The sequence below is a fragment of the Anomaloglossus baeobatrachus genome, chromosome 5 (genome assembly GCF_048569485.1).
Source record: "Anomaloglossus baeobatrachus isolate aAnoBae1 chromosome 5, aAnoBae1.hap1, whole genome shotgun sequence".
Lineage (NCBI taxonomy): Eukaryota > Metazoa > Chordata > Amphibia > Anura > Aromobatidae > Anomaloglossus > Anomaloglossus baeobatrachus.
Genome location: NC_134357.1, coordinates 585,667,782 through 585,681,208, shown reverse-complemented (window position 1 = coordinate 585,681,208; position 13,427 = coordinate 585,667,782). Strand labels below are relative to the sequence as shown.

Genomic DNA, 13,427 nt, shown 5'->3' with positions numbered 1-13,427 from the left:
TAGTGTGCGGCTCTGCAGGTGGAGGTAGGTGCAGGGTATTATATATCTAGTGTGCGGCTCTGCAGGTGGAGGTAGGTGCAGGGTATTATATATCTAGTGTGCGGCTCTGCAGGTGGAGGTAGGTGCAGGGTATTATATATCTAGTGTGCGGCTCTGCAGGTGGAGGTAGGTGCAGGGTATTATATATCTAGTGTGCGGCTCTGCAGGTGGAGGTAGGTGCAGGGTATTATATATCTAGTGTGCGGCTCTGCAGGTGGAGGTAGGTGCAGGGTATTATATATCTAGTGTGCGGCTCTGCAGGTGGAGGTAGGTGCAGGGTATTATATATCTAGTGTGCGGCTCTGCAGGTGGAGGTAGGTGCAGGGTATTATATATCTAGTGTGCGGCTCTGCAGGTGGAGGTAGGTGCAGGGTATTATATATCTAGTGTGCGGCTCTGCAGGTGGAGGTAGGTGCAGGGTATTATATATCTAGTGTGCGGCTCTGCAGGTGGAGGTAGGTGCAGGGTATTATATATCTGTGTGCGGCTCTGCAGGTGGAGGTAGGTGCAGGGTATTATATATCTAGTGTGCGGCTCTGCAGGTGGAGGTAGGTGCAGGGTATTATATATCTAGTGTGCGGCTCTGCAGGAGGAGGTAGGTGCAGGGTATTATATATCTAGTGTGCGGCTCTGCAGGAGGAGGTAGGTGCAGGGTATTATATATCTAGTGTGCGGCTCTGCAGGTGGAGGTAGGTGCAGGGCATTATATATCTAGTGTGCGGCTCTGCAGGTGGAGGTAGGTGCAGGGTATTATATATCTAGTGTGCGGCTCTGCAGGTGGAGGTAGGTGCAGGGTATTATATATCTAGTGTGCGGCTCTGCAGGTGGAGGTAGGTGCAGGGTATTATATATCTAGTGTGCGGCTCTGCAGGTGGAGGTAGGTGCAGGGTATTATATATCCAGTGTGCGGCTCTGCAGGTGGAGGTAGGTGCAGGGTATTATATATCTAGTGTGCGGCTCTGCAGGTGGAGGTAGGTGCAGGGTATTATATATCTAGTGTGCGGCTCTGCAGGTGGAGGTAGGTGCAGGGTATTATATATCCAGTGTGCGGCTCTGCAGGTGGAGGTAGGTGCAGGGTATTATATATCCAGTGTGCGGCTCTGCAGGTGGAGGTAGGTGCAGGGTATTATATATCTAGTGTGCGGCTCTGCAGGTGGAGGTAGGTGCAGGTTATTATATATCTAGTGTGCGGCTCTGCAGGTGGAGGTAGGTGCAGGTTATTATATATCTAGTGTGCGGCTCTGCAGGTGGAGGTAGGTGCAGGGTATTATATATCTAGTGTGCGGCTCTGCAGGTGGAGGTAGGTGCAGGGTATTATATATCTAGTGTGCGGCTCTGCAGGTGGAGGTAGGTGCAGGGTATTATATATCTAGTGTGCGGCTCTGCAGGAGGAGGTAGGTGCAGGGTATTATATATCTAGTGTGCGGCTCTGCAGGTGGAGGTAGGTGCAGGGTATTATATATCTGTGTGCGGCTCTGCAGGTGGAGGTAGGTGCAGGGTATTATATATCTAGTGTGCGGCTCTGCAGGTGGAGGTAGGTGCAGGGTATTATATATCTAGTGTGCGGCTCTGCAGGTGGAGGTAGGTGCAGGGTATTATATATCTAGTGTGCGGCTCTGCAGGTGGAGGTAGGTGCAGGGTATTATATATCTAGTGTGCGGCTCTGCAGGAGGAGGTAGGTGCAGGGTATTATATATCTAGTGTGCGGCTCTGCAGGTGGAGGTAGGTGCAGGTTATTATATATCTAGTGTGCGGCTCTGCAGGTGGAGGTAGGTGCAGGGTATTATATATCTAGTGTGCGGCTCTGCAGGTGGAGGTAGGTGCAGGGTATTATATATCTAGTGTGCGGCTCTGCAGGAGGAGGTAGGTGCAGGGTATTATATATCTAGTGTGCGGCTCTGCAGGTGGAGGTAGGTGCAGGGTATTATATATCTAGTGTGCGGCTCTGCAGGTGGAGGTAGGTGCAGGTTATTATATATCTAGTGTGTGGCTCTGCAGGTGGAGGTAGGTGCAGGTTATTATATATCTGTGTGCGGCTCTGCAGGTGGAGGTAGGTGCAGGGTATTATATATCTGTGTGCGGCTCTGCAGGTGGAGGTAGGTGCAGGGTATTATATATCTAGTGTGCGGCTCTGCAGGTGGAGGTAGGTGCTGGTTATTATATATCTGTGTGCGGCTCTGCAGGTGGAGGTAGGTGCAGGGTATTATATATCTAGTGTGCGGCTCTGCAGGTGGAGGTAGGTGCAGGGTATTATATATCGCCTCCATACTCCGCGGCGCTGTACACACTATTATCACCGTCACGCTCTCTATAGGCTTTCCTCACACTCGCGGTCAGTGTTGGCCTCGGATGGCAGAGCCCCTCCTGTAACACTGACTCTGGGGGGCTGCTCAGCTCCGGGCAGATGTCACCTTCCCCTCAGTCACATATTTCCCGCTGCTTCTATATGATAATACACTGGACAGTTCAGTAAATGATGAATAGATCCTTAAGGCTATGTGCCCACGCTGCGGATTTACCACGGATTTTGCCGCGGATTTACCGCGGATTTCCCGAAAATCTGCAGCAGCGGCACTTCCAAGTCATTTCAATGGCATTTTGGAAATGCTGTGTCCATGCTGCGGATTTGCCGCGGATTTTGATGCGGAAAAATCTGCAGCATGTCAATTATTTGTTGCGGATTTTGGGTATAGAATGGGGAAAAAAAAAAAAAGAAATCCGCATCTAAATCCGCGGGTGCGGATTTTCCGCGAAAGTCGCGGTTTTTCATGCAGAAAAATCCGCAGGTACATTCTACCGTGGACACATAGCCTTAGGCTGGCGGGCTTTACACGCTGCGACATCGCTAATGCGGAGTCGTTGGGGTCACGGAATTCGTGACGCACATCCGGCCGCATTAGCGATGCCGTTGCGTGTGACACCGATAAGCGATTTTGCATCGTTGCAAAAACGTGCAAAATCGCTAATCGGCGACACGGGGGTCCATTCTCAAATCTCGTTACTGCAGCAGTAACGAGGTTGTTCCTCGTTCCTGCGGCAGCACACATCGCTGCGTGTGACGCCGCAGGAATGAGGAAGCTCCCCTTACCTGCCTCCCGGCCGCTATGAGGAAGGAAGGAGGTGGGCGGGATGTTACGTCCCGCTCAGCTCCGCCCCTCCGCTGCTATTGGGCGGCGGTTCAGTGACGTCGCTGTGACGCCACACGGACCGCCCCCTTAGAAAGGAGGCGGTTCGCCCGTCACAGCGACGTCGCCGGACAGGTATGTATGTGTGACGGCTGTTGTGCGGCACGGGCAGCGATTTGCCCGTGTCGCGCAACAGATGGGGGCGGGTACCCACACTAGCGATATCGGGACCGATATCGCAGTGTGTAAAGTAGCCTTAAGTGTTTTGCCATCAGGCACAATCCTGCAAAAACATGAAAAAAACGGATCCGGCGTTTATTGCCGCCGGATCCGTTTTTCCCCCATAGACTTTCATTAGCGCCGGATTGTGCCGGATGGCCTTGTGTTTGATCCGGTTTTTGCAAAATGTACTTGTCCGGCGGCCGGATGAAACGTTGTAGTGAACATTTTTTTGTCCGGAAAAAAAAAAAGGAATGCGCCAGATCCGGCGCCGTACGGCGTGTTTTATTATGGAAGCTTTTGGACGCCGGATCCGGCGTAAGGCTACTTTCACACATCCGGTTTGAGCACTGCGGCTCAATCCGGCTGTAAAACCTATCCGAAAACACCGCATCCTTTGCATAAGTTTTTACATGCAGCCCGTCCGTTTTTTTTACAGTTGCGGCACGCTACTAAGCATGCGCAGTGGAAGAAACCGCATGTGGCGGTCGGATGCGTTTTTTCCGCATCGCGCCGCATCCGACGTCCATAGGCATGCATTGAAAAATGCGCCGCAGCGGCCGGATGCGTTTTTTTTTTGCCGGACAAAAAAACGTTACAAGATACGTTGCCTCCGGCCGCCGTTTTAATTTATTTTGCCGCATCCGGTAAAAAACGTATGCAACGCAAAGCCATCAGGCACAATCCAGTAACAATGCAAATCTATGGGGATAAAACGGATGCGGTACCGGATTCGTTTTACCCGTTTTTTTCCGGATTGTGCCTGATGGAAAAAACCTGATGTGTGAAAGTAGCCTAAAGGCTACTTTACACACTGCGATATCGGTCCCGATATCGCTAGTGTGGGTATCCGCCCCATCTGTTGCGCAACACGGGCAAATCGCTGCCCGTGCCGCACAACATCGCCCAGAGCCGTCACACATACTTACCTGTCCGGCGACGTCGCTGTGACCGGCGAACCGCCTCCTTTCTAAGGGGGCGGTCCGTGCGGCGTCACAGCGACGTCACTGAGCGGCCGCCCAATAGAATCGGAGGGGCGGAGATGAGTGGCCGGAACATCCCGCCCACCTCCTTCCTTCCTTCCTCATAGCGGCCGGGAGGCAGGTAAGGAGAGGTTCCTTGTTCCTGCGGCGTCACACGGAGCGATGTGTGCTGCCGCAGGAGCGACGAACTACATCGTTACTGCTGCAGTAACGATAATCAAGAATGGACCCCCATGTCACCGATCAGCGATTTTGCACGTTTTTGCAACGATGCAAAATCGCTCATCGGTGTCACACGCAACAACATCGCTAATGCGGCCGGATGTGCGTCACAAATTCTGTGACCCCAACGACTCCGCATTAGCGATGTCGCAGCGTGTAAAGCCCCCTTTAGGCTACTTAGCCTTAGGCTACTTTCACACATCCGGTTTGAGCAGTGCGGCTCAATCCGGCTGTAAAACCTATGCAACTGATGCAGCGAAAACACCGCATCCTTTGCATAAGTTTTTACATGCAGCCCGTCCGTTTTTTCCAGTTGCGGCATGCTATTGCCGGACAAAAAAAGTTAAGATACGTTGCCTCCGGCCGCCGTTTTAATTAATTTTGCCGCATCCGGGAAAAAACGGATGCAACGCAAAGCCATCAGGCACAATCCAGTAACAATGCAAATCTATGGGGATAAAACGGATGCGGTACTGGATTCGTTTTACCCGTTTTTTTCCGGATTGTGCCTGATGGAAAAAACCTGATGTGTGAAAGTAGCCTTAGGCTAATTTCACACATCAGTTTTTTTCCATCAGGCACAATCCGGAAAAAAAACGGGTAAAACGTATCCGGCGCCGGATCCGTTTTATCCCCATTGATTTGTGTAAGCGCCGGATTGTGCCTGATGGCCTTGCGTTGCATCCGGCTTTTGCCGGATCCGTCATAATTGCCTATAGTGGCGGCCGGAGGGAACGTCTCTTGTAACGTTTTTTTTGTCCGGCAAAAAAAAACGCATCGCGCCGGATGCGGCGTGTTTTACAATGGAATGCGTAATGCGCTAAAAAACGGATGCGGCTGCCGGATCTGTTTTTGTAAACAGCATGCTCCAATGTATTGAAAAAAACGGATCCAGCAAAAAAAACGGACGATAAGGATGCAAAAACGGATGCGCCGGATCCGTTTTTTGACGGATCAGGTATATTGGAACCGTCAAAAAAAAGGATCAGGCACATCAGTTTTTGCATATTCTGTGCCGGATCCGTTGCATCAGGCACACGCCGGATCATGCCTGATGCCAAAAAACTGATGTGTGAAAGCAGCCTTATAGTGAATCAAGTATTGTGCCAACTACTGCAGAGGGGCCCACCCGGGAATTCTCCGCTCCTCCTGTGGGCCAGTCCGAGATTGCCTGTCTTTCCCATATTAGGCTATGTGCGCACTAGAAAAGTGATTTTTCTCAAGAAAAGATAATAGATAGATAATCGATAGATAGACAGATAATGGATAGAGGGAAAGATGAATAGATAGATGAGAAAGACCTATATAGTGTCCCACCCCCCTGCATTTTCTAAGCTGGCACCCTTTAGTGACTTTCATGTGGCACTAAAGGGTGCCTAGCCTTGTATTTAGCCATAAAATTAATAAATAATTAAAAAAAAACAACACGTGAGGTCCCCCCATCTTTTGTAGCCAGCTAGGGTAAAGCAGACGGCTGCAGCCTGCAAACCACAGCTGGCAGCTTCACCTTGGCTGGTAATCCAAAACAAAGGGCACCCAACGCTGTTATTTTACATTAAATAAATAATTTAAAACAAAAAACGTGGGTCCCCCCCAAATTGGATCACCAGCCAAGGTAATGCGTACAGCTGTGGTCTGGTATTCTCAGACTAGGGGGGTCCACTGTTATTGGACACTCCCCAGCCTAAAAATAGCAGGTCGCAGCCGCCCCAGAAGTGGCGCATCCATTAGACGTGCCAATCCTGGCGCTTCGCCCCAACTCATCCCTTTGCCCTGGTGCGTTGGCAAATGAGGTAATATATGGGGTTGATGCCAGATGTGTAATGTAACCTGGCATCAAGCCTTGGGGTTCGTGATGTCAGGTGTCTATCAGATACCCGACATCACCAACCCAGTCAGTAACAAATAAAAAATAGACAACAAATAAAGTTTTATATGAAAAGATACATTCCCTCTTTCACCAATTTATTGAAAAGAACAATCAATTCCACGTCCGGCGTAATCCAATAAGGGGGGGGGGGGTCCCACGGCGATCCATACCATAGTCACTGTCCCATTCAATGAAGAACAGAATGTTCCCCATTGGCTGGGAGAGCAGTGCAGTGACCTGAGCTAACATCAATAGCCCAGGTCACTGCAGGCGATGACGAGCGCTGCTGTCAGGAGGATAGATGAGATCATCTCCTGCCCTGCTGACGTCAGCGCTGTCACTGACTTCTATGCCCACCGCGTTGTCAGCAGTATCGCGAGAGCCCGTGACGTCACCGCTAGTGACAGTCTCGGGACGCCCGCGAGACGGGCATAGACAGCAGTGACCGCGGTGACGTCAGAAGGCAGGAGATCGTCACAGCAGGTAATGATCTCTTCTCACCTCCTGACAGCAGCGCTCGGCATCCCCACGGCTGCACGCACTGCTGTGTGTCAGTGTCTGCCAGCGCTGCAGTGTGACAAGCTGCTGATACTGCGGGCAGACACTGACACTCTGCAGCGTGACAAGCTGCTGACACTGCGGGCAGACACTGACACACTGCAGGGCAGGCAGCGGCGGGGCCGGAGCGGGACTCAGACTGCATGGGCACCTGGAGGTCACACGAAAGTGCTTCTGTGCGGCGTACAGGGAGTGTGACGTGTGTGTTTACTCTGCTCCGCTTCCTCTTCTGTCATAATGACATCACTCCCTGCAAAACCGCAGGCAGCGATGAGCATTACCGCAGGTAAATCGCGGCTATACTGGGGGTATTCCGAACATCATTTGCTACCTGCGGTATACCCCCGGTATTTTGCGATTTACATTACAGTGAATGGAGTGAAATATCGGGGGTATTCCGCAGGTACCTGCGGAAAAGAAGTGACATGCACATTTTCTCAAAAAATTTTCTCAAGAAAATCTTCAGAAAGAATTTTCTTGAGAAAAAAACGCAGCGTGCGCACAGCTATTTTTTTTTCCCCATAGGTTTTGCTGGGAAATGTCTGCAGAAAGATTTCAAACATTTCTCAAGAAATTTCCGCAGCAAAACCGCGGGTAAATCCGTGGGTAACACGGCCTAGTGCGCACGTAGCCTTACATCTGAAAAATCGACTTTCTCTGATGCTTCGTGTTTCACCCATTATTAAGAATGTTCCTTCGCATCGGGCAATTTTTCATTTTTGCAATTTACTTAAAGACCCATGACGGATATATCCGCAAAATCGCGGCCCCGGTGACCGCAATCGGTGTGCAAAAACTGTAGATTCGGGAGGGAGAGGACCTGTACCTGACTTCAGGAGGGGTGGTGTTTCCTCCCCGGACCTACGGAGGCTGTGATTGGCTGACGAACGCCGCTCAGCCAATCACAGCCAGTGTAATGTTTCTGCCATTGAAAATGGCTAAAACATTGAAACCCAGCTATGATCAGTGCAGCTATAGCACTGATCATTGGCTGGAGCAGGGTGAGCTTTGCTGCACCCTCCCCCCAGCTCTGATTGGAGAGATCGGCCTTGTGCCAGATCTCTCCAATCAATGTGGATCTGGGACCGGTGGTCTGTAGGTGATCGCTCTCCCCAGCTTCTCCGTCCATGGAAGCTGATGAGAGCGATCCCTGCGGGTGCCCAAGGGTAAGTCGCTGCCCCCGACCCACTGCTGTTCCTGATCATCCACCGCCGCAGCCACTGCCCCAGCTCATCCGCCGCCCTCCATATGCTGCGCCCGTGCTCCGCCCCAGCATCGCCGCTGTTCTGCTCCTTATTCTGCCCCCCTTCATCTGCTGTCGCCCCCCCCTTGCATCTGCCGTCACCCCCCCTGCATCTATCGCCCCCATCTGCCACTGCCCGCCTGCATCAGTCACTGATCCCTGCATCTACCTCTGCCGTCCCCCATCTGGCTCTGCCCACCTGCATCTGCCACTGCCCCCCTGCATCTGCCGCCGCATTCCATCAGCCGCTGCACCCCTCCCCAATCTGCTGCCCGCACTCTCCCATCCTCTTCATTTGCTGTCCCCTCTCCCCCTCTCGGATCTGCTGCCTCCTCCATCTGCTGCGATCCTGCTGCCTAGATCCAACCTGTAAGGTAGCTATCCCCAATCTCACCTCCCACTCCCCTTACACCCGCCCCCCCCATCCTCCGCCGCTCCTGCATCCATTGCGCCCTGTCCCATCCTCTGCCGCTCATCTATCCGCCGCGCCCTCTCCCATCCTCCACCGCTCTTCCAACCGCCGCGCCCTCTCCCATCCGCCGCCGCTCCTCTATCCGCCGCACTCGCTCCCATCCTCCATCCATCCATTTTTCCATCCCACCTAGTCCTCCCCCCCCCTTTTGCAGCACGTGCGTGCGTCCTGATTTTTTTTCTGTAAACTAAGAAAGAAATACAAATAAACTTAGTTTAGGGCCAGTAAAATGATACTGTAGTAATCCTCAACGACAGTATTTTTTACTGAATATTGTAAGGGTCAGCCCAGTGCCACACATGAGAGCGATGTACGAGTCTCGCATCGCATCATCCGTCACGGTCGCTCTTTTCCAGACAGGAGTGTGCGGCTGTGCCGAATGATGCGAGGCGAGATTCGTGCATCGCTCTCACGTGTGGCAATTGCCTTATTGTCAGTTGCAGGCGCTCATTTTTTATTTTTTTTTACTGACGTCCGTATTTTTTATTTCGCCAAACTAATATTTTTTTGTATGGGGGGGTCTAGTTTCCAAAATGGGGTCACATGTGGGGGAGCTCCATTGTTTTGGCACATCAGGGCGATCTCCAAACGCAACATGGTGCGGCTAACAATTTCAGCTAACTTTCCATTTAAAAAGTCAAGAGATGCTCCTTCCCTTGGTCGCACAGCAGAGCTCCAAAACAGTAGTTTTCTGCCACATATGAGGTATCAACGTACTCAGGACAAATTGCCCAACAAATTTTGTGGTCCATTTTATCCTGTTAAACCTGTAAAAATTAAAAAATTGAGCCTAAAATAACATTTTTGTGTCCTTAATATTAGAGACCCTAGCGGTGAATCAGTCACTTCCGTCAACGGTATTCTGGAGGTGTTTCTGGACTTCTATAAGAACCTATATGAGTCCAGGCTGGCCGTGACAAGGGAGGAGATCACTGATTACTTACGAGATCTGGAGTTTCCCAGATTGACTTTGGCCCAGAGGTCGGCCCTGGATGAGCCCATTAGTATGGAGGAGATAGTGGAGGCGATGGGAGCCCTCAATAGGGGTAGAGCGTCTGGGCCAGACGGACTCCCGATTGAGATATTTGACAAATATCAGGGGGAGCTGGCCCCGGCCCTCCTGGAGACGGTTGAGTCTTCGTTCCGCAGGGGACGGTTGCCTGATTCTTTCTATGAGGCAACCATCGTTCTACTATTGAAACCAGATAAGGACCCATTGGATTGTGGCTCGTACAGACCGATATCTATGTTAAACTCTGATTACAAAATTCTTACCAAAATTCTAGCAACTAGACTCAATAAAGTGATCTCCTCCATAGTGCATGAGGATCAGTCTGGATTCATTCCGGGTAGGAGTACCTCGGATAACCTGAGGAGGGCGCAGGTGGTCTTACAGATGGGCACCAAGTTAGAGGAGGATTGGGCTTTGGTCTCCCTGGATGCGGCCAAGGCCTTTGATTCTATAGAATGGCTATACCTGTTGGAGGTGCTGCGGGCATTTGGTTTCGGCAACGAATTCATTAGATGGATTGAGATTATATATAAAGCCCCATCTGCTAACATTCAGGTGGGCGGCGGAGTGTCAGAAACTTTCCCCTTGGGGAGGGGAACCAGACAGGGATGCCCCCTTTCCCCTCTCCTGTTCGCCCTCGCCATGGAACCGCTAGCGGTGCGCATTCGGGCGGACCCAATTTACCGGGGAGTGAGACACCGTAGGGGAGATGAACGCTTGTCTCTGTATGCAGATGACTTGCTATTGTTCGCATCTGATCCGGATTCCTCCATTCCTAGAGCCGTGGAACTAATTGACCGATTTGGGGAGTTCTCGGGTCTGTCAATAAACTGGTCAAAGTCGTACCTCCTCTTTATGTCCCGGGACAGAGAGGAAACGGCGAACGCCCGCATATGTAGGGTTCCAGTAGTGGATCATTTTAAATACCTTGGGATTATACTGGCGGGAAGCCCTTCGGAGATGATAGCAAGAAATATTGCCCCCCTGTTATCACACCTCGGGGAGAAATTTAATAGATGGAGCCAACTTCCGCTCTCAGTGGCGGGAAGGATTAACCTCCTTAAAATGATAGTGCAACCAAAGTGTCTCTATATTACCCAGCATGTATTTGTACAGATTCCTCGCTCTTTCTTCCGGTCCCTGGAATCCCTTATGATCACCTTGTCTGGGGCATGTCCAGATCAAGGGTCCAGTTGGCCAAATTACAAAGACCCAGGGACATGGGGGGGTATGGCCCTTTCTGATCTGTACATATACTACCTTGCCGGACAATTGAAATATCAGTGGACACTTCCTAGGGTAAGGGGTTCTCCGGAGGGACTCCTGGCAGAGTTCACAGGGGTGGATCTCCTATGGCCACTGTTGACAGATCACAAGAAGTCCCCTGAGGGCCGCATCCTCCCGATACACAAACTAGGGGCCAGGATCTGGAAAGGCTAAAGCCATATTCGGATTTCAGGATATACCAACTGAGACACCCATATGGGATAACCTGGACCTTCCACACTTTTGTGGGCTGCCGGGGTTTGGTGAATGGAGGAATCGGGGAATAGTCTCCCTGGGATCACTGGTCCGGGATGGGGAACTCCGCGCCTTTGCACAACTGCGTACGGAATTCGATCTGCCGGAATCTCATGGGTTTCAGTATCTCCAGATCAGGCACGCCTTTCGGGCTCAGTTCTCTGGTCGTGGGGTTAGATTCTCTTCCTTTCCAATCATTGGAATTATCAGATCACAGGGCCCTGGCGGCCTTATTTCCAAATTATACTCCTCCCTTATTCGGCCAAGGCCATGAACAGTCCTCTTTCTGTCCGGGAGAAGTGGAGTGCCAGGATTCCTGAAATTGATGTAGTGTGGGACGACATTGTCGAATCCCACACGCTGGTCTCTCCCGCAATTAATAATAGACTGATTCAGTTATATATTATTCACCAGAGTTATATCACTCTCCAGAGACTTAACAAGATGAAAAAGGCGAATAATTTGGTGGGGGTGGGTTGTCCGAGATGCGGGAGAGACGGTGCTGATTTCTGGCACATGATATGGGATTGCCGGGCCATTCTCTCCTATTGGAGTGAGGTTGTAACGACTCTCTCCACCATACTTCAAAAAGGGGTTGCTATGTGCCCAATTCTGTGTCTATTTGGAGTGGTGGATGTACACTCCTGGTCTCAAGATGAAATCTTATTAATAAAAAAGGTATTGTTTCTGGCCCGGAAGGGCATTATATTAAATTGGATGAGCACTCATCCCCCAACTAGAGCCTCTTGGATTGCATTGGTAAACGCTATAATCCCGTCAGAACAATTTGTTTATAAGACAAGAGGTTCACTACATAAATTCGACAAAATATGGGGTAGATGGCTGGGATCGCCCTTGACCGGAGGATCACCCGGCTCCCTAGCTGATAACCTACAGTCGGTATTATAGCAATAATAATCAATAATGTTCCGGTGAGAGGAAAGGAGAAACATGTGATCCAAGATATGCTGTATCAGGATTATGATGAGGTCCCGGAAACCTGGGTTGCACTTTCCTTGTTAACATGGGCTTTTTGCCGCAGGATGGATATGCCTTGCGAGCTGACACCTTTGTTATGTTTAATGTACTAAGGCCATGCTGAAAGTAACAGACGTTGACTTGATTGTTGATTATTGATGCTTTCTTACTCTGATTATCAACCAGTTTACAGGTATTTTTTTCTTTACTGTACATTATGCTGATTTATCTCTCAATGTAATGATTTACTTAACCTTCAATAAAACGAGTTTAAAAAAAAACAAAACATTTTTGTGTCAAAAAAGTGTTTTGTTTTTTTTTTGGCTCAATGTATGAAGCACATGAGGGTTCAAAGTGCTCATTTCCCATCTAGATTTATGACATGGGGGGTCTAGTTTCCAAAATGAGGTCACTTGTGGGGGAGTTCCATTGTTCAGGCACCTCAGGGGGAAACGCAACATGGAGTCCGCTAATGATTCCAACCAATCTTGCTGTGAAATGGGGCTCCTCTTCTGAGCCCTGCCGTGTGCCCAAACAATTACTTTCCACCACATATGAGGTATCTGTGTACTCAGGAGAAATTGCACAATATATTTTATGGTGCATTTTTTTCCTGATACCCTTGTGGAAAAAAAGCTACCTGGTTGAAATAACAATTTCGTGGTAAAAAAAATATATATATTTTCACAGCTGAACATTCTAAACTTTTGTGAAGCCTCCAGGGGTTCAAAGTGTTCACTAAACATCTAGATAAATTCCATGAGGGGTCTAGTTTCCAAAATGGGTCATTTGTGGGGGAGCTCCATTGTTTAGGCACCTCAGGTGGTCTCCAAACGCAACATTGCATCCGCTAATTTTTCCAGACAATTTTGCTTTCAAAAATTCAAATGATGCTCTTTCCCTTCCGAGCCCTGCCGTGCACCCAAACAATTGATTTCCCTCACATATGAGATATCGGTGTACTCAGGAGAAATTGCACAATTAATTTTATGGTGCCTTTTTTCTGATACCCTTTTGTGAAAATGCTAAATTTTATGGCTAAAGTAACATTTTTGTGTAAGAAAAGTACAATTTTCATTTTTTTTCCTTCCACATTGCTTTGGTTGCTGTGAAGCTCCTAAAGGGTTAATAAACTTCTTGGATGTAGTTTTCAGTGGAGTGAGGGCTGCAGATTTTAGAATGGGG

General features: G+C 49.8%; 1 protein-coding gene across 2 annotated transcripts in view; it reads left to right on the top strand.

The window, feature by feature from the left end:
* LOC142312477 (uncharacterized) overlaps positions 1-13,427 on the top strand; it is a 97,384-nt gene that overhangs the window by 67,489 nt on the left and 16,468 nt on the right. The window lies entirely within an intron of this gene.